At 40.9% G+C, this 23465-nt stretch overlaps 1 protein-coding gene and 1 long non-coding RNA gene across 19 annotated transcripts in view; one reads left to right on the top strand and one right to left on the bottom strand.

The window, feature by feature from the left end:
• GASK1B (golgi associated kinase 1B) overlaps positions 1-329 on the bottom strand; it is a 50650-nt gene extending 50321 nt beyond the window's left edge. The window contains exon 1 of one of the 2 annotated variants that reach the window (XM_070504966.1): positions 98-329. The gene's annotated coding sequence lies outside the window, so the exon portion shown is untranslated. The remainder of the gene's footprint in view (positions 1-97) is intronic. The other variant, XM_070504968.1, reaches the window with a different exon arrangement.
• Positions 47-23080, top strand: LOC106831258 (uncharacterized). Of its 17 annotated transcripts, none has more exons than XR_011501985.1 (7): positions 216-334; positions 3985-7462; positions 8043-8142; positions 11332-11561; positions 19769-20104; positions 22121-22201; positions 22666-23080. It is a non-coding gene; the product is annotated as an uncharacterized lncRNA (long non-coding RNA). The 17 variants fall into 17 exon arrangements; XR_011501986.1 differs by having other exon boundaries at positions 8050-8142; XR_011501989.1 differs by having other exon boundaries at positions 3985-5168; positions 7388-8142.
• Positions 23081-23465: the final 385 nt, after the last annotated feature.

The following is a 23465-nucleotide window of genomic DNA, read 5'->3' on the forward strand; positions in this document are numbered from 1 at the left end:
AATAAATACCTAATAAAATGAGGAAACCCATCCCCCCGCGGGCCATCCCACGGACCTGGGGCTTAGAGCCCTAGGCTTTCCAGGGACTACTACTCACCTTACCTTCTGGACCGTTCACAAAGTGGCATTTGTCTCCCGCCACTTCTAAGAAGAAAAGGCCTAGAAGTTCATAAAAAGGTAAGAAAGGGTTAATGCAAATGAGGAAAAAAATAGAACAGGGAGATAAGAGCGCACATCCATAGAGAAAGACATTTATAGTATGCCGTCGCACGGTGCAACAGTTCACAAAAAGAAGTCGTGGACTCTCTCTGATTGGAGGTTTTTTTAAAAACAGGTTAGTAATTGGTTTAGGTAGTTTGCATGTCCTGGCACAGAGGCAGGGGTTGATGACCTCCCCATCTCGCTTAGGCTAATTCTTTCTGCTTCTACGGCAAATAGGATCAGAAGGCAGGAAGGGGACAGGGGCTGTCTTCCCCACTGGAAAAGAAGTTTATGATTCTGCGGTCAGAGATTACAGTATGATGTCTAATCCTAGTAATACTACATTTTACAATGCAGAAAAGGTCAAAGTATGGGAATATATATAGAAGGAAAGAATGAACTTCCAGGTGATAAATGCCGAAAATTATAATAGCACTGCTACTTTAGCCTCTTAAACTCAGACCTCTCTTCCTCTTTACAATTCTGCTACATGCGGGAAGGGAAAGGAACAATTCTAATATTGACAGTGGCCTACAAGTACCTGCAGGTTTTAGCTAAACTTCGTGAGAATTCACACATCAAAGCAACTTTCTTTGTGCTCCCAAACTCTGAAAGCACACTGCCAGAAGCACAGAATTATTTTCTAGATAGGAAATGTTAACTTCTTGAAAGGGAACCATGACAGAGCCGTTTTATTACAACTATCATATTATTTTTACATATTGAGAAGAATAACTGACCTAACTCTTTAAAAATTGAAAGTAAATCTTTGGCAGAGGTCCAGTTATAATAAGCAGAAGGCTCTGCTGGTTGTTTCTAAAGGAACTTTGTAGTGGAGACGTGCTTAGGGAGGAGATAAGAGTTGGGTGAGTTAGTAAATTTGGTTGACTGCCTCTTTTCCCCCAGCAAAAAATGTCTCTTTAGGAAAAGACCAACACATTGCCTCTTCTTCTTTTTTTTTTTTTTAAAGATTTTATTTTTCCTTTTTCTCCCCAAAACCCCCCAGGACATAGTTGTGTATTTTTAGTGATGAGTCCTTCTAGAATGTGGGATGCCGCCTCAGCATGGCTTGATGAGCAGTACCATGGCCATGCCCAGGATTCAAACCGGCGAACCCCTGGGCTGCCTAAGCGGAGTGGGCGAACTTAACCACTCGTCCACAGGGCTGGCCCCACATAGCCTCTTCTTATAGCCACCAGAAGGATTAGTGGAAGCTAAAGAGTGTGATATTTAGAAATGGGTTCCAGAGGGAGAAAGCCTAGCTTTGAGTTGTCCTCCTTCACTTCTTAACTGTGGTCCCTCGTGGCAGGTAACCTTACCTCTCGAGCCTCAGCTTCCATATCTTAGAGGAGAACAACAATAGCTCTTACTTCCCCGGTTTCTTGTGATGATTAAATGAGATAGTGGTGACAGAATGATACTTTGAAACACTAGGCAATGGGTTTTTATCCTCCCAACATCTTATTGAACTCCTAAGTGGCCCTTCTCCTGGCCCAGGCAGTTTGACAGGGAGTCACCATTGCACCAAGGGGGTGCTGTCATGGTCGATTAGAAACAAGCTCATTGAATTATTGGTGTAGCCAATATATTGACATAACCAATAGAGTGGACAAACAACACTCATCAGATGTAATCAGAACACAATTTTAATCATTCTCTCCATTGCCTTTTCAAACCTGCCCTGGAACCTAGTCGTTCTTATCAACTCCTTTGGATAAAAACTCAGACATGAGGGGCTGGCCCCGTGGCCGAGTGGTTAAGTTCGTGCGCTCCGCTGCAGATGGCCCAGCGTTTTGTTGGTTCGAATCCTGAGCGCAGACATGGCACTGCTCATCAAGCCACGCTGAGGCAGTGTCCCACATGCCACAACTAGAAGGACCCACAACAAAGAATATACAACTATGTACTGGGGGCCTTTGGGGAGAAAAAGGAAAAAAATAAAATCTTAAAAAAAAAAAAAACTCAGACATGACATTTGCTAGTTACACTTAGGCTTTTTAAAATGTCTCCAGTCATTTTAATCAAACATACACGCATACATAAACTAATCAAAGTGTTTGATTCTGTATAATAGTCCGAATTTTCACATTTCTTTTAAATATAAAGCATTTCCTTTCTCTAGAAGTTAACTGTCCCTCAAAAATCATAGCCAAACCTACCGAAAAGGGGGAGGGGAGACCTATGTGGGATTGTTTTTTCCTGTCTAGACCTTCTCTTCCTCATTCATCCACCCACTCGCCCCTCTTTGAGTCTGGCTCTGGCTGTTCCAGAGTTGAAGGGTCATGGGGAGGGCTAAGTAGTAACAATAGATATGTTCTTGCTACCCCATTGATCTTTTCGTCAGTTGACTTACAAACTCTCTGGGCTTAGCAGGTATATAAAGCTGATGCTCTGGTGGGCATTTTGCAATTGCTTCAAAGACACCACTATTATCACTCTCTGGCTGATTGTTGATGTCTCCTCAGCCCCTGGGAATCTGGCCACCCGCTGTTCTGTTGAGGTCATTTGCTTCTTCAGGCTGTTCTCTTGGGCAGCATTTAAGATGACCAGCAGGCTGCCTTTCTCGCTTGGGCCTTTATGCATCGCCACAAGGGGTCCAATAGACAGTCACCCTCCTTTGCCCCGGCAACCTCAGGCTTCCCAGTGCAGCAACCTACTTCTCTTGGCATGGGGGACCCTCATTTTTAGAACAGGGAAGCGGTTGCCATCTGCTGCTCATGGTCATTATTGAAACTGAACAGAAAAGTGTTTTCTACCATGAGGTATCTTGGGGCTCAAGAGAGAAGTTTAATTTAGCTTTAGAAAAATAAAGGTAAATTTCTTGATTGAGCAATGGTTTGAAAGTGTGTTGCCACAATATACCATTGACGTATAACATGTGAGGGCACATAGAACACTCAAAACATTTGTTATTGTTATTAATATTATTAGATCAGAGGGACTGATATAATCATCCTCATATGTAAAGTATTTTCTCTCCAATAAAAAAAAGTCTATGAGGATAACAGTGAAAAAGTAGATGATAAGACAATGGTATGGCTGATAAAAATTACCTAGGAATCTTTTTTATACATTTATGCAGGATGGACACAGAAAAGCAACATGAGCAGGAACTGGTAATGTTCTATTTCTTGACCTAGATGGTATTTACAAAAGTAAGTTTATTTGGGATAATTTGTTTATACGTTTATGATTTGTGCATTTTTCCATATATGTAATTTATGCTTTAACAAAACTGAAAGTGGTGATAGGTAAACAAATATTTACTTTATATATTGCATCGGCCGTACCTCTATATAGAAAGAGTAGCAGAGTAAACATATTTTACATCTTTTTTTATTTACAGTGAAGAGTTCACAATAATTCCATCACTTGAAAATTAAAAAGTTAAAGAACAATGGAATCACTGAAAATTTTTTAAAAATACCTAGATGCCTAGGCCTCATCCACCTCCCTAGGGATTCTGATTTAATTGGTCTGAGGTGGAGCCCAGCAATCTGTAGTCTGAAAAACTTCTAATGTACAGGGTTATAATTCGCTCTTCTAAAAGTTAAACGGCTGGCTTTGGAAGCAAATTAACACATTTTTACAGTGAAGCAGTAAGTCTTAGGTTTCATTAGCAGTGACATAATCTTTAAATCCTTCGAGACTTCCAATTGCAAGATCCAAGTGTGGTAAAGGCCTTTCTCCATCAGCCTGGGAGAGCTCCGGGACCGGCCTACACAGTGAATAGGCCTCCGGATTTCCAAGCCCACAGCGCTCTCATTTCCCTACCCTTGTCAGGAGAGCCATTGGCTGCTTCTGTGGGCTCCAGCTCACCCACCTCCTGAGAGCCATTTGGAAAGAGAAGAGGACTATGTAAGGACTCCAGTCACTGAAAAGTTAAGTACTGAGCTTTTCCTTGCTGTTGTTGACCCATGCTTGTTATGTAGATCACAGACCTACAGATGGATACTTTGGTCCTGGCTCTGTGCTGACCATACCCTCCCCTGGGTCCCTAACCCTTGCTCACCACCCTCCTTCCCTCTAGGACCCATAGCCTTTCTGGAACTATAATCCTGGCTTTACCCTAGGGTCTTGGGTACAACCTCTGTCCTGCTTGTCATACGGAATTTGCTGATACTTTTACTATCTACTCTAACACCAGGCTTGGGCAGTCTCAAACAGGCCTGTCCTGCCACTGAAAAACTCTTAGCCTTATAATCTTTGAGATTTTGTCATAAAAGTGTTTAATTGATACCAAGAAGTTTGTAGTTCCTTAAATAGTGCTCTATAGTATGTCTTTAAAACTGTATGCAAGTTAACAGTTATTGTATTATGTTTTATAGAAATGTGTGCACTTCTACCTGACACTTGAGTACTCACTCCTAAGGACATCTTTCCTGTTGACCTTTACCATCACATCTACTTGTGGAGGAGAAGCACTTTAAAGGAAAACCACCTGTCTCCTCAAGGCTAGCCTCACAAATCTATGAAGTGACACTGAGTGCCACAGCTCAATCTCTCACGTGTGACCAAGAGAGCACCAGGGAGGTGTATTTCCAGGGGATGAAGTTCCTGGCATTTCATCACGTTGGGTATTCCCCCCTCTATCTACTATGATAGCTGGCAAAGAGTAGCATGAGCCCCCTGCCTTTTCCCAGTAAGGAAATCTCCTACAAGAATCCATTTAGCCTCATTTCCTCAGAAATGTTTGTTCCATTTATTTAAAGTTTTGTTTGTGTTATGATGGTTCTGCCACATGACCATAAACTGAGCACTGTTTGCATAGACAGACCATAATACAGGAAACAGATAAAATGTGTGATAGCCAATTTGACATATATTTGAAATAACAGATATTTATATGGTTGTTATTTCACTTCTGGATAATTAGATGATTTATGCATGTTATAATGATCAGCATTGTTTTATAGTTCTAAAACCCAAGCATGCACGGAGTCATCATGGAGCAAGAGAAGAATTTAGTAAGTCAGAGGCTACTTGAGTTCCTTTTAAAAGCCCTTGGATAATCTAGACAACTAAACTTCTCTGTTTCAGCCGTGGCTGCTGAAGGCCTCAATCCTCCGCCTCCCAGGCCACACACACAGAGGCACGGATGGACACGCTGGCCTGAGGTCATTCTTGGCTTAGGATAGACCAACCCGAGTGGTTTTTGGCCTGTGTAGATGAGTCAAGATTGGATAAAGCTGTCCTGATTCTTCGGCTCCTTGCAGGAAACTAGTGCAGAGCTACAAATTATCTCTTCTCTCCTCACCTAAGGCATAGTTTGTGTAAAAGAAATGAGCTGCAGAGTACATTTAAAGGAAAGAAGGCCCCCTGGCTACACTAGATTAAATTTGGCACATTAGAAATACATTGAGGTTATAAATAAATACCATAAAAGTGCAGGGGAAGAAGATAGAAATGTGGGGTCCTTTTTTTATTTATATCTAGCAGTTTTGAGACCCGGTTGTGTTCCCCACTGTGATTCAGACATGTGCAGCATATCTGGTAGATTGTCGGGGTGTGGAAGCTACACGTGCATGTTTTCTGAGTTGACAGAGAACCCGATTAGAAAAGACAGGATGTGTTAATATCATAGACCCTGCCCATCCACCTATTCCCTTCTCCCCAGCGCTATAGATTCAAGCCCCAGGAAAGAACTACAGGCGAACACGGATGGAGATATTTTCATGAGTTATTCTGTGAGATATTGAGGCCCCGGCAGCTTACTTTGATTTCCAGGCAAGGCAATGTGACACAGGGTCAGGGGGCATCCCATTCTGTCCACCACTTCCAGGTGATGGCAATTTGGGGAGCACTGGTAGGTAGCACCCTGGGGTGGACCTCCTGGTTCCCATGGAAGGCAGCAGCAGCAACAGAGCAGCAATGGGCTTGGCAGTGAGCCACCCTTAAGTAGCTGCACAAACAGAAAATATTCATGAGAGGCTGGTATGTGGTAACCAGAACTGACGGGGTTACAAACACATGAGTGACAAGCCCTGGCATCACTGTGACAAAAGTGAATGCTTTTCTGAGAGGTGCCAGAGGTCTTCTTTTATGCAGGAAAGGGTAAGAGTCAGAGCAATCTGAGTCACTCCCACTAGAGAATGCTTGGTACCCATAGGCTGGTGAGACTTGGGGAAATGGAGGTTGTACGGTCACTTCATATATGGATGACCCACTAAATGCCATTCATTAAAGCTGGGTTCTGTGGGTTGTATGTAGTGTCTAAGGCACTGCCTGGCTCAGGAATGTCTCAATAAATATTCCGTGAATGAATGAAGGAATGAATGAAAGTATTAAGATGATAAAGCACGACCACTAGACCAGTGGTTCTCAAAGTGTGGCCCTGGCCCAGCAGCATCAGTTTGACCTGGGAATTTGTGACAAATGCAGATCTTTGAATCCCATACCAGACCTAGTGAATCAGAAACTCTGGAGGAGAGGCTTTGTAATCTATGTTGTAACAGTCCCTCCAGGTAATCTGATGCTAACATTTGAGAACCATGGTCCTAGTTGAGAAACCCAAAAAAGAATGGGGCAGGCCAGGAAGAAGATAGAAAAGTGCCAAAAGAGGAAAGATAGAATAAAGTAAAAAGCTGTAAGAAGATTCAAAACAAAATTTGCAATTTACATAAAGTTGTTTTGGACCTTTTCCTTCTTTATGAGAGTTCCATTTCTTCCTGTACATTTCATCCATTGGATTGGGAAAGACAAACTATGTTAATGTCACATACTGTGCCCAGCCAGCCGCCCTCACCTACTCAGATTCTAATCCCTTTCTCACTGCAAGATCATAGCATGTAGACAGTGGACAAAGGAGAAATTGGAGAGACTACAATTCACAGCCCATAGAATGAAAGCCAGGAGCACTGGGGGCTGAGCGTGGCAGGACTAAAGAAAATTGCAGAAAGAAATCAAATCCCCTACAGGCCACCACCCGTTCTGCAGCCATGAAGATGCCCTGTATAGTAAAATCACAGTTTTCCAAAAGGCTGTCATCAGGTTCCCATGAGCACATATGTGTAGCATAGCCCAAAATTATAAGCCAAAAGGCTTTGGTGAGAAGCCTGGAAGGGGTTCTGAAATTAAAAGGATGAACAGATACAAAGCCATATAACACACAGAAGAAAATTAAATATTTTGTAAGAATGAACATGTTGTTTCTCTAAATATAACACACCCAATTACTTTCCCACAGGAAATCACCAACGCTTTGGTTAAGAATGCACATTATTTTGCAGTTCTTTGAGGAGCGAAGACAACCTTGACTGAGGTAATCACCAGCTCAAAGGCAATGCTCTTTGGGGTTTTTTTTCCTTCTCCAAAGCCCCAGTGCATGGTTGTATATATTCTAGTTGTAAGTCCTTCTGATTCTTCTATGTGAGCTGCCACCACAGCATGGCAACTGATAGACTGTTGGTTCTGCAACTGGGAAGCCAACCCAGGCTGCCAAAGCAGTAAGGGTCAAACTTTAACCACTAGACCATCAGGCTGGCTCACAACACTCCTTGTTTTATAGTTGCACTAATTAGTTATGGTAGAAAAATAGCCAGACGATATAGTTTATGACAATAAATCTGCATTTAATTCAGTTGAGTTGAGGAATTTGTAAACAAAATATTCTCATCTCAGCTGGGTGCTTTTAGCATTGCTATGGACTGAATGTTTGTGTCCTCACAAAATTCATCTGTTGAAACTTATCACCACTGTGATGGTATTTGGAGATGGGGCCTTTGGGCAGTAATTAGATCACAAAGGTGGAGCACTCCTGATGGAATTAGTGCCCTTGTAAGAAGAGACAAAAGAGAGCTTGTTTCCCCTCTCTCTCTCTCTCTTTCCCTCTGCTATGCGAGGACACAGCAAGAAGACAGCCATCTACAAATCAGGGAGAGGGCTCTCACCAGAACCCAACCATGCTGGCACTCTGATTTCAGACTTCTCAGCTCCAGAACTGTGAGAAATAAATCTTTGTTGTTTAAGCCAGTCAGTCTATGGTAGTTTGTTATAGCAACCCAAACTAAGACACGTGTTTAATTTTGCTCAATTTCCTCATCTGAAAAACTGGAATTATTATATCCAGTTTACAGGATTGTTCTAAGAATTAAATTATGTGTTACATAAAACATTTAGCACAGTGCTTGACACACAGTAAGAGGTAATGGCTCATTCAGTTGCTCTCTTTTTCTTGCAAAGGTGATGCGAATGACTAAGCATCCTCTAAAGAGACCATAAGAAAACACTCATGGATAAAGCATTGATCAATACATAGTTTCAGGTTCAAGAAATAGTCATCAGTCTTACTAAATTACTAATGCAGCCAATTATCCAGAATTTGCTTCACTATCTCCTTCTATGCTTGACAAAGGACTTGGACAATCAGGAATATATTCTACATGCTACTTTGGATTCAAATCTTTGGTCAGTTTTGCCTTTGATATTTAGAACTAGTCTATGCTAGCCACTGTGAGGCTCTAGTAAGGTGGGGCCTTAGCAATGTAATTGAAATCAGGGGGCTTGTCATCCAAGATATTAAGTATAGATCACACATGGAAGAATTTCCCCTCTGGTGATTTGACACTTTCCAGCTGATTAGACACATTTCGCGTATGCCTTTGGCGATATTACCAGAACAACGACTGACGATAATAGTATGATATTAGTTTAATATTAGTTTTACTATTCTTATTAATAGCACCTCATAGCGTTGGTGTGAGGATTAGATGAATTAATAAATAAAGGCCTTTACCATATAAAGAAAAATTAACTTTGTTGTTACCAGGACACTGTGGTGGGGAAAAATAGACCTTAGAAATATTCACTGATTATGGCCAAAAAGAGATTCAGAGTTAATCATGCCTGTTTACATATTGTTCAGGAGTGAGGTCACCTAATTATTGGATCATTTTAGATAGCCAATTCTCCTGGCAGGTATCTCCCTAATATGGAGAAATTTGTAATAATTTCTCAGAGACTGAGGTATCTGTTCCGTATCTTTAGACTCTTGTATTAGTCTTCTTATTTTTTCATTTAAAATATCTTTGGAGCAATGACTACGTGACAGGCACTGTCAAGTCACTTTGGGTATAGCAGTGAAAAGGATATACAATGGTCTAGCAGTGAAGGAGCATATATGAGCCTACCTTCTAGATTGGACCCCTTCTAAAACTTTCTCTATCAGTTCTCCACATTCTTTCCCATCTACCACAACTTAGAACCTGCCCAAACCTCACAGACATGTCTACTTTCAGATCTCAGTTCTTCCCATTCTATCTGGTCTCAATTCGTACACACAGCCTCAAATAGGAAAATTCTAATCAGGCCAAATTTATCATCTGCCAAGTGACAGTCCTAGACTGGTTTGATTAGTTTTATAGATTATTCATTTCAGTTTGATAAATAATTCAACTGCCAATCTGTCATAAATCTCAAACCAAACGAAAGCTTATTTTCACTTACTCATTTATTGGATCCTGGGGAAAAAAAAGACACTTTAATTTTCCTTAAGAAAAAAAAATCCTTAAAGTTAGTTGAATTTCAGCTAACAGGTGAATAACTCTCCCTCTAAAATACATAAATTTTTTAAACAAATGAAAAAAAGTTTAAAAGATGGGAATGTAATTTCTGCTGCTAAATCTTTATATGTCTGAGAAGCTTAGCTAATCTAAGTTCATCACTAACATTTTTATTACTTTTTAAGTTTTCCACAGAGAGCACAATTCGAGATTAAAACATATAATTTCTACTTGAGGCTATGTCAGGCTAGATCCTCTCCACGGCCTTCTTACTTTAGACCGAGATAAAGAAGGAAAAACATAGATCCACTGCTTATAAGCTCTCTAAAAAGGAAAGATTCCCAAATTTAAATTTTCCACAAATGGATATCAGTTTATATGAGGTGAATATGAGAAATCACCAAGCATACAAAGAAAAAAAAATGGGAGACAGAGAAATTTTAGAATGATCAGAATCCAAATATAAACTTAGTAGATATAAATAATGTTTAAAGGAAGATGAAGCAAGCATGCAACAAGAAAGGATTCAAAATGATTGAGTACATATTTGAAAGTAATTTTAAAATAACATTTAGAAATGATCAAAGAAATTGTTGAAATTAAAATTCATTGGATAAATTTTTGGCCCTGGACAAACAGGCTAGCTGATATGGAACTAAATCTTCTACCAAAAATAACTTTAAAAGTTGGGAAAACATAAGCAATCCTTTGAAGGCGTTGGAGAGCCAACACCAGCAATACTGAGCAGTTAGAATTCTTAGAAAAGGGAAGCACACAAGGTACACTGCACATTCACCTCAGAATTCTCCTGTGGGCATTTTTCAAACTGTGGCAAGGGTGAAAAGAGCCCAAGAAGAGAGCAGCCGTCTCACAGGTCTGAGACAGATACTGAGTTCAGGAATGCCAAAGGAGCTGGGACGTGAGGAGTGAAATATTGGAGAGAAGGGAACCTCAGAGAAAGTGCCCAAAAATATGCATTCAACTTTCCCTCAAATTGCTGGTCAGCTTTTGAGCTGTGAACATGCAAGGCAAGCCTGAAGAAATGCAGTGAAGAGCATCAGTCATGGGTGTCCAAGATAATGTCCCATAGTCGGTGGGGTCCTCCAGGAGTTGTTAAGTTGAGGTCAGCAAAATGTAGAAAAGGTGCTGTTAGGCCTCTTCCACCCCACCCACAGCCCAGAAACACCACCGGACTTTAAAGCGTGATCTTCAGCTGGGCCAACCCGGTTACTACCGTGCAACTGGGGCTGCTGCTTTCACCCCCAGCCCAAAGGGCCAGTGTAAGTGAAGGGCACTGGAGCTTAAGTTTCTTTAGGTTCATGATACATCCACCTCTGCACAGAGCCTGGGTGAAGAGAGGCACATTTGGCAGTAGCCAGCAATCCTAGAGAGTTGGACCACCAGGAGCTATGCTAACAGAAAAGCTGAATTCTCTGCCTCACAATATGGAAGCTTTTTAATCTTTCCTGCACTCTATTCTCCAAGACTAAGTTAGTTGTAACCTCTTCTTTCTCCCTCTGATTTAGTCTTCCTCTGTACATCTAATAATTCCCTCTGCTTATTTCCATTATTTCACTTATTCCATGGTGTTGTCATTTGTAATTAGTTGGATGCTTTTTTTTTGTTTTAGGCAACAGAAAACCTGAAAACCCAACTCAAGCTTCCACAAAAAGCCATTTTATTGGCTAGGGTCACTCAAACATCCAGAGGTAGAGTAGACCTCAGTGCGCTTCAGTCACGTCCAGCTATGTTTCTTTGTGATTCTCTTAGCGGTACCCTGTCCAATGGCTGACTTTCCTCCTGACCTCAACGTGTCTTCCTAAAGCAATGGACCCTACATGATCACTCTTTCATGTCTAGGTAAAAAAGATTATAAGCATTTTGAAATCACCAAACAAGATTTCTGAGCTTTGTGCAGAAGACAATCACTATAGCTAGAAGAATGTCATATAGGTTTACACCTTGGCTGCATGCTCGTTGCTGGACCAATAAATGTAGTAAATGATTTTGAATTGTCCCTTAGCTGGATGTGATATCAACCCCACAAAAATCCTTAATTTCCTGGCTTTTACACAGTGGAAACAGTTAGGATGGTGTTGGGTAGACAAACAAAACATCCATTATAAGCATGGTAGATTTTTTTCTATTGCTCCCATAAAACCATGACAGCCTGGAAGAGAGAGACAGTACTGACCTATCTCTGTATCTTCAGGTCTTACCTCATGGCTGGCATATAATCAGTATTCGAGAGTCACATGAATGAATGAACAAATAAAATAATAATTGATTCTCCTCAGAAATATATTTGTCACCAACCACTCCTATAATTCTTAAAGCATCTTGTAAGTGTAATAATATTTACACAATACCTTATTGTTCAATCCCACCCTGCATGGTTATAATTTTTACCGATTTCTTCCTGGGTTGTTCACTTGATTTCAACACATTACGGATTATTTTTAGAGCTGCTATTAACACAGACTTCAATTGCTGTCCTGTTTTCCCCTTGAGCAGTGAAGCAGTTGCCATGGAAACAGAATCCAATACCTCTCTCTAGAGCCTCACATCACTGCAATTTGATGAGAGGGACTAACATACTACCTCCTACCTCTATTTTATAAGTCTGAGGATCTATTACCTCAAAAAGATGATATTCAATACTGGGGAAAGGCATACTTGATGAAGTATGGGTTTGACAGCTTGTCCAAGAAGATATATCAGAGCTCTCATCTGGAAATAATGCCTAATCAGAGTTGGAGAAAGGTTTTAATGCTTGAATTGACTAAAAAATCCAAATAACAAGGTAGATTTCATTTAAAGGTGGAAAGAAGGATCATTTTAATTGGCACCGCTCATTCAGTATAAAGTCAGCCGCATAACCTTTCTCAGAGAACCGTGTATGCTGATTATGTGGGGGATGATGCTTCCCCTCAACTCCACCTACACAAAAAGTGAGATTTGAAGTCTAATCCAGATAGACTGATAGACAGAGGGTGGTGTAAATTCCCAAGCATCTCTGGGCGAGGCGGCTCCCCAGGGCAATTCTCTGGAAAAAGTTGTAGTTCTAAGCTTTAGCTTCTCTACTTTCAACAGCGGGGGGAAGGGTACACTATGTGAGGAACTCTGTGGGGAACCAGTAGCATCAACCACATATGAGTAGGAACGACTCATCACCAGGTCCTAAACTCTCAGCTGGGACAAATTTTCATAGTATAAGACTAAGTTTTGACCTTGTCAGCACTCCAGAATCTTTTATTTGCTGGCTGGGAGTGCTATGATGGAATTTTCTATCCCATTGTCAGATGTTTGCACAAAGTCTATCTCTGTGGGTAACCTGGCTTAATCCAAGGATATGGTCTGGAATAAGCCAGGATGGGGTAGATGTAGGTGACAAAGGGGCAGTGAGGGAAAGATTACAATACTAGAATCAACTGTGTCAACTGTACCTAAAGCATAGGGACCTAAGCAAAGCAAGTAGTGAGCAGACTAGCCACAGCCAAGTAATCACAAGGGGTATTGAATTTTAGAGCTAGGCAGCTACCGATGAGCTCATGCATGAGAAAGAAAGCAAAGATGTGCATATACAGCCTGGTACCAGGTCAATAGACTGAGATGGGTACTGCAAAAAGAGAAGGGCAGAAGGTAAGGCTGGGGTGTAAGACAACAGTCAGGATCTCACCTGATTTTGTTCTGGGATCCCAGTAGATTTCGTCGTGGGATCTTTTTCTTAGTGTTTTTTGGTTTTTTCTTTTTTGAGGAAGATTAGCCCTGAGCTAACATCCACCACCAATCCTTCTCTTTATGCTGAGGAAGACTGACCCTGAGCTAACACTGGTGCCCACCTTCCTCTATTTTATAGGTGGGACCCCTGCCACAGCATGGCTTGATAAGTGGTGCATAGGTCCATGCCCAGGATCCAAATCAGTGAACCCTGGGCCAGAGGCGGAACATGCGAACTTAACCACTTCGCCACCAGGACGGCCCCTTAGTGTAGTGTTTCTAACTGGGCAAGCAAAAGAGTTATATTTGGTTTCATTTTCTTTTTGATTATCTGCTTGTTTGGCTACAATCCTGGCCCTATCAAGATGATGTTTTAAAGACGATTCTCCTCATACCTGCTCTTGGTCTATGCTTTCCCTGTCTCTCAATAAAAAGGAAGATTATCCATGAGCTAGATCAAGGCTGGCTCTCCTACGTGCCGTGGTTGCCACAGTTTTGTTGTTTGCTCTGTTGACCCTTGCCCTCATCCTAGCCCCATCCCAGCTGTTTCCAAAGAACATTCAGTTCCCGTCATTTTTCTGGGAGAGAAGCAGGTCAATATTATTAATGGAGTTTGTTCTACATACCACCAGGTTTGGAAATATTTTGTTGTCAAGACATGCAGAGGCTTCCTAACACTGAATACCTCGACAACAAAGCCAGACCACACTTGGCCCATTTCTACCTAGCATTCAGGGGCATTCCAGGTTGCCAGGTTCTCCGTAGGGCACTAGTTAGGGCTGTTTTCTTGCCTTCTTCATACTAGGCCCATTTCCAAGTGGCTAGGTACAGATCTTGTTCTTACTTGATTTGCTTTGGACAAAATTCCTGACCCGCTCCTATGCTACTTGACTCTTACTGTTTGCTCTGAACTACTTAAACCCTACCGTCCACACCTGCCCCATTTGCGTTCAGTACATCCATTCTTTCTTTCTCACCCATCTTGTTTTAACAATCTTACTAAACTCTCCTATCTCACTCCGTTATAGAATGGCTCAGATGGCTAGGCTGGATTGAGTGAGGACGTGTCATAGAAGAAGATGTCAGAGGAGAGCTCAGAGCAGGGCCAAGGCCTTGTAGGCCATTGTAAAGACGTTGGCTTTTACTCCTAGGGAAATGGGGAACCACCAGAGGGTTTTCAGCTGAGGAGTGAACACTCTCTAAAAATAACAGAAAAGGATCACTCTGGTTGTTATTTTAGGAACAGACTTTGGGGATGTGGGGGGTGGGAGGGTGAAAGCAGGAAAATCCTCTGCAAGGCTGCAAAATAATTCAGACTGAGATGATGGTGGCTTGATCTACGGTGGTCGCAGTGGAGGTGGGAAGATAAGAGAAGATCCAGATAGATATTTTAAAAGTCGAGGGAAAAGGATTTCCTGAAAGATTGGATATGGAGTATGAGAGAAAGAATGGAAGCAACCCTGACTCTAAGGGTTTCAATCTGAGCAGTTATTAAATACTTACATACTATTTCAGTAAATCATTGTGCCAGACACTAGTCTAAGCACTTTGCCAATCACAACCCACTTAATTCTCATAACAACCCTATGAGATAGACGTTATTAGCACTACCATTTTATAGATGAGGAACTTGACGCACAGATTGCTTAAATTACTTGTGCAAGGTCCCAGTGAATGTTGTTGCCATTAATTGAGATGGATCAGTGTAGGAGTGGAACATATTTGGAGCAGGGTTATGAGTTGGTTTTCTACTTTTTTGGGGTCTAGAAACCACTAAGTACCCACCTGTCCAGGCTCAGTCCACCTTTGCTTTCAGCTGGTATTAGTCCATTGTATACACTTCTTACCTCCAGGGGTTACTCTAGATTGGCACCAGGGCTCGCACAGCTTGGTCTTCCACTGGAGATAGTGATATGCTGGCAAATATTTACCAGTCCCTCAGGGAAAAAAGTCATTTTTGCTGAATATTTGCTGATTTCTGTGGTGTAAATATTTGAACCATAGCCAATTTCAAACGTGATTTTATTGAATGTGGAATTTGGAAGAGATGCACACAATCTGCCCTCAGCTGTAGCATATGACTAACTGGAAACTCTACAATAATTTTCAAGTGCTAGTGAACGTCCAGCAATGGTAGTTTGGGGCTCCCAAATGAGAAGGAGAATATGGTTGGAAATGTAGCCTAAGCAGTTGGGAAAAATAATTTAGACTTGAACTAGTGATTGAAGTATAGATAATAAGGCAAGAATAGACAGAACAAATCCAAGGATATGAAATAACAAAGGGGCTACCTAATTATAGGAGAGTGAAATGGTTGAAATAGTGATTCTCATTTGATGGCACAGGGGTCCAGGGAAGAGATGACTAGGATGTAAAACTGAAGAGTCTTCAAAGTCAGGTCGGTCAATCAGAAGTTTCAGGAGGAAGTAGAGGAAGAAATCCAGTCAATGTAGAAAAGAGGCGCCAGGGATCTATAACAGCAGATCTACGACAGCAGGCATAGCAGAAATACTCGAGCATAGTGTTTTGCCAAATGATTGCTTCTACAAACCATCTGCTTCTGAATCTCTGGGAGGCATTTAAAAAAATATCTCTGACTCAGTGTGTCTGGGCTGGGTCAAGGAAATGTATGCTTCTTAAAAGCTCCGTTAAGTGATTTATATATAATACCACATTGAGGAACCTGGTAAAAATCAAAGCCAGAGGAGTCAGGATATCAGAGTCCCAAGAACAAATAAAAGACTCCTAACTATGAGATTAAACTTTAGGCCCAGAACAGCAATGCCTTAAAGAAACAGGACACAGATAACACAGCAGCCATGTAAATGGGATACAGAAGAAGGAACTGATGCTGAGACCTGAAGACCAAGGGACGTGTTAGGCATCCTTAGCAAAAGTTCACAAAGAATCTTGTACACATCACCAAGAAGTTTTTAACTTCTTGGCAATGGGTGCCAAAAGAAAATTTTATTCCAGGAAATGATATGAACATTTTATCTTCACAGTAGGATGGAGGATAAAATACAAAGAAATAAGACTGGAAGTAAGAAAACTAATTAAAGAGGCAAATCAAGCAAAAGATAATGAAGGCATGAACAAAGCAGTGTCAGTAGGGATGGAATAGTGAGGTTAGTTTTAGAAATATTTTAGCTTTAGAACTAGCATAGGTTATCTGATTGGATATGGAGACAGAGGGATAGGGAGAAATTGAGAATAATTCCCGTTCTTCTGGATATAGCGAGGGAAGGATAGGGAGAAATTGAAGAGAGTTCCCGCAGGTCCAACTAGGGTGATTCAGTAAACAGTGTCAATCAGGGAGACAGACATCTAAGAAGAAAAAGATAAGCAAGTGTGTATTCATCATTACTCTTGATTGCAAATGAGAGAAAATAACTGGCTTAGGCAAAAAGTGGTTTTTCTTGCTGCATGGAAACTGAGAAAGGATTAAACCAACGATGGTATAGTGGACTATGGTAGCTATAGTGTTCTTTTCTCAGAACGTATTTTAATATCCCTTCCAATAACAGTTTTTGCGTTTTGAGTACAGCTATTTCTGACCTATGCACAGACATAAAAGTACCATATGAGCCATGTCTGGCCAGTCTGATTTCCCCACGCTTTTGGCCAGAATCACTCAGAGGTGGTCATGAGACCTCAGCTAAGCCAATCAGGGACCTTCATGAGACTTTGCCGTTAAAGCTAGCAGAGACTTTTCCCCTAGAGCTTTTGTCTTTGGGGTCACCATCTAGGAAGGATGAAAGACTGGAGCAACTTGCAACGCTCCTCCTCAGCCCCCTAGAAAAAGTCTAACTGCATGAAGTCCAGTTGAGACCAGCTCAAAAGCTGAGACAAGCCGAGATGAGAGTGGATAAAAAGAAAGACATAGCAGTTCTGAAGCATCTGTTCTGGGCATCAGTAGAGGCCTGGTCAATGCAGTTATTTCTGTGATCATGTCACTTACTTCAATATCCTTCCCAACCACATGAGAAAATATGTTCCTTTTTTCTCCCTTAGGCTAGTTAGCAATGGGTCTCTGTAAAATAAAGTATAAGATTTTCTGTTAATACCTGCCGAAAAGCTAGAGATACAACTGAGCCTCAGGAAAAACTAGATCCAGGGACTGCAATATCACCAGAATCTAGCCCTCCAGCTTTCACGTCTACTTTGCTCTGTATATTGGTTTCATTCTCTCTCACTACCGACTACTTTCCTTTACATAGTTGGAAATGTGGCTACCAACAGCTCCCTATTTTACTTCTCTTAGGTTCTATCTCTATTTTTGAACTTAGTTCTATCTCTATTTCTGAACTGGGTTCTATCTCTATTTTTGAACTTCGAAGCACAGAGAGTAAAAGTCAGTTTTACTTTCTGTGCTTCCAAATTCAAAAATACTACAGAAAAGATTCTAATCGACCTACCTTGTGTCATATAATAGATCAATGAATTATAATCAGGGTTTTAAAATACTACAATTAGCTTAGCTTGGGCCAGGTTGACATTGTGGGGACCTGGAATTGGCCACCCCAAGATATGTCTCTTTGGCATCAGGATTATTTGAGGCTGATTGCTTTTGATAAACTGGGACAGGGAAGGAGGCTCTGAGGAATGGAACTTGCCCTTTGTTAGGACACATTTACATTTGTAAGGTAAATCTCTATCTGTAAAAGGTGCCTCCCTCTCTGTACCAGGAAGAAGAAAGGAGATGACCTTCTCTCTAAAAAACTCTTAATCAATACCAAAGGCAAGGACTTAAAATCTGCATTTTATTGTGCTAGTCTGGTAACCTCCTGTAACTGACTTCCCTCCCCCTCCCAACGTTGGCATTTCTTAAGGATTAAGCATCTTTCCTTAGGCTAGGAACTGATTGCTGCGCTCACCTGTGACCGCTCAGCTCCAGACAATCGACTTGCCTCCTGCTACGCCCACCGAGATAGCAGAACCACTACCTGCTGTGTCCAGCAAGCACTGTGCTGACAGGGCAATCTTGTGACTATTGTGGGAGGGACATTTCAATCACATGTGAAACACCCTGTTTGGGGGTGATGCGGGGTCGGTGAGCCGAGGAGTCGAAAGAAAGATTTCTTAGACTCTCAAGATCTGGCAGTAGTGCTCTTTTATTTAGAGAATAGTATAGAATAGCATGGGGACAGGACCCACGGGCAGTCAGAGCTCCTGCTGCTGCCCCGAGTTGAGGGTTAGGGCTAATTTTATAAGGCATAGGTATATGATTCATCTCTTTACAAGACAAAGGAAAGAACATGAAAAAAAGTTAAAATGGTATCAGTGCGGGTGGGGTCTGGTCATTGGGTGATCCCATGACTTTTAGACAAGAATCAAATCGGATTAAGTAAAGGTTAGAAAGGTTAGACGCCACCACCCTAAACCAGTTACATGAGATTGCCAGACAGCAACCAACTTAAGTTCTTGCCTTCCCCATTAAGAGCTTCTAGAGATAAGACCATTCCCCCTTCTTCCTGGCACAGAGAGGGAGGCATCTTCACAGATAGAGGTTTCCCTTAGAAATGTAAATGTTTCCCAACAAAGGGGCAAAACAAATTCCACTCCTTGGAGCCTGAATCTCATCTGTAGTTTTAAAACTAACCAGCCTAAAAATCCTCATCATAAGCCATTTTAAAATTAAGCAGCCTAAAAATCCTCATCACCATGAACTGGCAGAGCTCAGGACCCCAAGATTTTTGATCTGGGCAATTGGAATAACGGGACTGACTGAGAAGGGGACTAGTATGAGTAGGGCAGGTTTCGGGTAAATTTGAGTTTTCTCTCAGGTATTTAAGTGGCGATGTCAAGTAAACTATAGAAATATTAGGAACTGGATTTTAGAAGAGCAATCTGGGCATTCCAATACTAAGAGGTCAGGAATTAAAGGAGGAACCATCTCTAGTGCAAACGCAGATGGCTGGCTTTTGTTTTTGTAATGCAAGTGCCTGGTTTAAGCTTTGATTGCGAAGGCATCCACTTCAAAGAGGCATCCACTTCAAAGATGGCTATCTCGGATAAACACGCTGCCAGCCGGACTAGATAAAGGGCCCCACCCTCCCACCCTCAGGCTCCTTTATTTTAGAGATCTTGGTTGATTTCGAAAACTGACCATTTCAGCCTCTTGTTTCTTTCTCTTCCTGTGCTTTAAATTCCTCCTCTTATGTTTTAAATTCACCAGTATAGAGAGAGTCCCAGAAACCCTAGGCCCCACCCTCCACCTCAATAAAAGCAGAACTCCAGGCCGGTGCTTTCGCATCCTCCCCTCCCCCGAGACCTCATTGTGTTGCCCCAGGTGTGCCATGTAATTTCCAGGACCTGTAATAATAAACCTCTTGTTTTTTTCAAAGTTTCCTGATGGTTATTGCTGAGGGTGTCTTGCAATCACAATAAGAACTACAAGGGCCAGTCCAGCCACAACACTGGTTATCGATCGGCTGAGACCCGCACAAAACACCAACCAAGCAGATTAATAAAGGAGCCTTCAGAGTATAAGAGAAAAACCGGGAGAACGTGGTGTTCTGGAAGCCATATGAGTGAAAAACATCAAAGAGAAGGGAAAAATCAACTGTGACAGATGCTGCTGAAGGGTCACATAAATAATGACAGAGAATTAACTGTTGGATTTAGCAATGTGGCTGCCATTGGTGATTTTGACAGTTTCCATGGATTGATGGGAGCAAAAGGCAAGAGTTATACTTTAGCCATGAATGCCAGCAGGAAAGACAGAAATTAAGTGGGACACTGTCCTGGAAACTAGAGGATGCATGGACATAGCACCTTAGGACTCTGACTCTTCCGTGTTCATAATGTTCCATAAACCATACCCCTTCCTCTATACACAGGGACACCTGAGGGAGATATTCGAGCATTGGGGGATTGATAAACTGAGCACTATTTATGGTTTTTATTTTGCCAAGAAAGGCTGAGTATTAAAGCTTCTGTTTAAATGAACAAATCAGACTAAGTTTTAAATCAAAGTTAATGTTTTTGCTTCTTATCAGCAGGTGGGGAGAAAGACCAAATCTTCTAAAAACAAAACTAAAGTAACTATATTTTATCCTCATATTGGATTTGTCGCCTGTGTTAAGTGTTGACTCTTACTGGGTCCAATTTTCATTACAATTTTTTTCCAGATTTATTGAGGTATAATTGAGAAATAAAAATTGTACATATGTAAGGTGTACGTGATGATTTGATATACTGACCATATACATTATGAAATGATTACCACAATCAAGCTAATTAGCATATCCATCATCTCACATAGTTACCCTTTTGCCTGTGTGTGATAAGAACACTTAAAATCTACTTTTTTAGCAGAATTTTAAATATTCAATACAGTATTATTAAATCTAGTCACCATGCTGTACTTGAGATCCCCAGAGCTTACTCATCATATAGCTGATAGTTTGTATGCTTTGACCAACATCTCCCCATGTCCCCCACCCCTCACCCCTGACAATCGCCATTCTACACTCTGCTTCTATGAGTTTGACTTTTTAGATTCCATGTATAAAGAAGATCATGCAGTTTTATTCTTCTGCGACTGGCTTATTTCACTTAGCATAATGTCCTCCAGGTTCATCCATGTTGTCTCAAATGACAGGATTTCCTTCTTTGTTATGGATGAATAATATACCATTATAATACATATAGTAACATTGCATTATATACCACATTTTCTTTATCCATTCATCTGTCAGTGGACACTTAGGTTGTTTCCCTATCTTGGCTATGCTGCAATGAACATGACAGTGCAGATATTTCTTTGAGATACTGATTTCATTTCCTTTGGAAATATTCCCAGAAATGGGATTGCTGGATCCATTATAAATTTTCATTAATAAACTTCCCACAGCAGATCTGTAGCTAATGGTTGACATTTTTTTTCACATATATCTAACCTTTTTCTTATGATTATTTGGCAACTGTAAAGCTGTCTCTTACGAGTGGTTTTGGTCCATGAAATTGAATAATATCCAGGTGAGAGCCTAATGGGAGAAATCAATATGTCAAGTTTGAAAATGAGACTTGAAAAGTATAAAGGTAATGGAAACAGAGTCAAATTAAGAGGACTCAAAAGTCAGAAACAAAAAAAGTAAAGACATAGTTGATTGGCAGTGGATGAAGGAGGCTTTGAGAATTTTTGAACATGCATGTCAAGACATAGATACATGCTTCATGGATTTTTTTTTACTTGCTTCAGAGATTTACTCGCATGTGTGTTTCAGGTCTATTTAAAGAGATCAGAATGAGGCATATATTTCATCATATTTTGGAAAGTATATTAAGAGTTAATCACCCAAGCATTGAAATCAGATGGATTTTGCCTTAAGAACTGGCACTACCACTTATTAGCCACGTGAATCTGAGCAAGTTACTCTTTGAACCTCGCTCATTGTCCTCAACCATAAAATGGAGATAAGGGCAACACATAACTCACTAAGCTGTTCTGAGAATTGAACGGGATAATGCAGATAAGGGCCTTCATGCAGTCCCTGCCCATAGTGGAGGATCATTAATTATTAGTTGTTATTAGTGTTAATGTACACCATCCAGAAGGCATTCTTTTAGAGCCCCATCAATATCTTTCTTTCCTCACTTATCTCTCCACCCCAATAAAAGCCCTCAGTAGATCTCATCAATAATGCTCTCATCAGCACCCTCAATGACCTTTCTCCTCTGTCCTTCCACCACAGGTATAATGTTGACTCACCCTGTGAATCCACTGACTAGAAACGCTGTTGAAGAAAAATCACATACTTATGCCAAAAAGCAAGGTATGAGAGCATACGTGTATGCTCCTTTGTGCTCCTTGGAGGGAGTGTTAAAGATTTCTTATGCAATAGGATATCCTGGCTAAGATAGAACTGGAGAGATTTTAAATTTTTGATGGGTAAAATCAAGTAAAAACTTTTAATTAAATGTGGCACTATGAAAAATTTTTGGTCTCTAAAGATGGGGACTTTAAATTATCCAGACGTGCTGTTCCCTTGTTTTTAGAAAATCAGCAGACAAGCCCTTTAACTATCCAAATTTAAGGCAAGTCTTTGTTCTCAACAAAGTTGTGATCTGTGGGCTGAACTTAAGTGTTGTGGTTTGATTAGTCATCATGTAAAGTAGAATCAGAGAAAGATCTCTGAGAATATTGACTTCAATTCTTTTATTACAATTATTGTTATTATTATTATTGGTTGATTTGTTTCTTTGATTTTGTTTTCTTTTGTTTGTTATATGTTTTGAGGCGTAGAAGACAGAAGCAGATTTACTGAGAGACTGAGCATGAACAGAACTGCTCCAAGACCCAGAAGACATCACAGTGAGGAGAGACTTCCTCTGAGATTCTTATAGAATCCAACAGTGCTCTGCTCCCTCGGGGAGCTGCAGCTATGGGAACATGGGTATGGTGCCATATACCCATCAGTCATAGCAACAGGAGAGCTTCTTCAGACTACTTTGATGGTAGTGACGTTAGCCTGAGGAAGCCAGAACCAGAAAGGAAGAATATGAAGATGTCACACTGGGAGTGTGGGCACCTGTGAGGCCTCCCTTTGGAGACCGGCAGACATAATTGCAAGACACTTGCATGCTGAGGTCTTGTAAACATACTGCTGGAGGCATTGTAATTCGGGCATTAATAATAAAAGAGGTCTAATTTATATACCTAGACTGGCAAGCATTTCTTCCAATCTCTTTATATTACAAATTTTTAAAAACGAGACACAAACTCCTTAAGCATCTTGACCAAGATTTCCCAGGAAGGTACAGTGACTTATGCATCAATATTTTGGACTATATTAAGTTATAATAATATAGACTAAGAAAGTAAAAATCTTCCCCACCATTCATCAGCCCAGAATCAGAATCGCAGATAAAGCCAGGTGCAAATTTATCAGCAAACAATATTTCCCTCAAATACACTGTCAGGGAAGTAGGAGAAATCCCCCCTGCTTTTCCTTAAGGTTCTTACGGCTGGTCAAATAATCAAAGAGGCAGGTTTGCAAGAGAAAATCAAACCAAATTTAATAGCATGTATGCATGGGT

The sequence above is a fragment of the Equus asinus genome, chromosome 3, assembly GCF_041296235.1.
Source record: "Equus asinus isolate D_3611 breed Donkey chromosome 3, EquAss-T2T_v2, whole genome shotgun sequence".
In the NCBI taxonomy this organism is placed as follows: domain Eukaryota; kingdom Metazoa; phylum Chordata; class Mammalia; order Perissodactyla; family Equidae; genus Equus; species Equus asinus.